Raw genomic sequence first — 1,964 nt, 5'->3', positions numbered from 1 at the left:
TTTATAAAAAAAAAATTCACTACTGGTTCATGGATACCCATAGTCAGTGGGTCTGCTACGTCCAGGATCCTAGGGTGGACCCCACTCGAAGGGGGTCACACCCCTCGGCCTATTGACTGACCTGACCCCAAGAGCTTTCAGGTTTCGACCCTGTGAACTTCCATTGGCGAGGCCCCGACTTGACCGATTGAGCTAACCCTTGGGGCTTTTCTTAGGGGAGGGTGCAACACTAGGACTTCCTGGGAGGTCACCCATCCCAGTACTACTCTAGCCCAAGTGCGCTTAACTGCGGAGTTCTGATCGGATCAAGTGCATTAACGCTGGTATGATCGCACCCGATATGTAGTTTATAATACTCGACCTTCCATTACAAATTTGTGCTTATCCTCAGCCATATTTCTCCAACAACCAAAACATTCCACAAATTTGATCCATTATGGGATTTTATGTGATATATTAGTTCGCATATGTATGTGATATAATAGTTTGTATAATTATATATTTTTTTTCTTAAATTCGATATTTTATTTATTTTTGAAGGATACATGTCAATTTCACAATTGCTCGGGACAAAATTACATATGGTTCTCATATTGGTTTTTTTATCTAAAGGAAAAAAAAAAATCAAATTTTTTATATAATATATCTAGACATTAAATTATTTTAATTAGAATTCATAATCTATACATTAAAATATTAATGCATATCCCTTCATATTCAGACATGAAAATATATCCATATCATATAATCTCAATTTGGTTAAGTTCTTTGGTCTCAATCAGTCACAAGTGATCCCTAGATTGATCCATTGAGAAAAGACTTTACATGGCCTGGTCATGGTTTTTAAAATGGCTTTAGCCCAATGGGTACAATTCCTATGGACTAATGGTATTTTCTCAATGTTTTCCCAAGTTGCAGGGTCCGATGTTATAACCAATTTGTGAAATTCCCCCCTAAAATTTTCTTGATCAACATTTACTCAACCTACATAAAATGAGGCCAATAACAAACCACCAGGCATTGACAAAGCCACAGTTAAACAACCACTATTTAGTTTTCACAGGTGTTTTCCACTATTGTTTGAATGTCATCGGTTCCTATTTTTTATTGTTCTTTTGGTTAGTTTTCAAAAGCATGATGTGATTCGAGTGTTGTGAAAGACATAGACAAATCAATTTATAGCCAAGGAAAGGAGGTTGGAAATCAAGGGTCGGTTAAAAATCCATCAATTATATTTTGTTGAATTGCAGAAGAATTTGGAGGAGGAATTATCGCCCTTCTTGTAGAACCTAATGCAAGAACCATATTTACATCCTCCAATGTTGCATAAGAGGTTTGTGACATAATAAACTTCTCTTTTTTTAGAGGAAAAAACCAAAACCATTCTTCATTAAAAATGAGGAAGTGTTTTACATCTACTCGGATCAAATTCAGTTCATCAGTGTTGCTCATCAATGAGCCTTGAAGACCAAAATCCATCCAAAAAAAAAAACAGAGCAACCCTCCAGGAGCAGGGCAACGATCATACTTAGATGGCATCAAAACCAAAAAGGAATACAAAGATAGACATCGAAACATAAAACAAGCCTAGGAGAGGTCATGAGAGATAGAAAAGAACTGCAAAAACCACTGATGAAAATTTGAAAAATCCCTCCCCACATAAAGAACAGCAGCAAAGTACTCAAAATGGAAAAAACCAGGAGAAAAAAATCCCTCATATGGTTCATCCAATTGTAGAGGGAGGAGACCCCAAGGTTGGAGTGGCCCAAAATCCATTGGATCAAAGTAAGGGAATCTAGAAAAATTGATTCCTCTCTATCCCTAGCCATGAGGAACATTATAAGGCACCCCATAAAGCAATCATCTTGGCCATGATGTTGTCTCCTCTACCACTAGACCAACAGAACCTGTAATGTGAAGAGGGCTCAATTCTCATGAAAGCACCACAACCACATATGCCTCCT

The 1,964-nt window shown here is 37.4% G+C and overlaps 1 pseudogene; it reads right to left on the bottom strand.

The window, feature by feature from the left end:
* Nucleotides 1-218: 218 nt before the first annotated feature.
* Nucleotides 219-337, bottom strand: LOC149255369 (5S ribosomal RNA; annotated as a pseudogene).
* Nucleotides 338-1,964: the final 1,627 nt, after the last annotated feature.

Source organism: Pinus tabuliformis, chromosome 7, assembly GCF_031772625.1.
Source record: "Pinus tabuliformis cultivar Carrire ecotype Pingquan chromosome 7, CPIR1, whole genome shotgun sequence".
In the NCBI taxonomy this organism is placed as follows: domain Eukaryota; kingdom Viridiplantae; phylum Streptophyta; class Pinopsida; order Pinales; family Pinaceae; genus Pinus; species Pinus tabuliformis.
The sequence above is the reverse complement of the archived record's forward strand: the minus strand, read 5'-3'. Positions and strand labels throughout refer to the sequence as shown.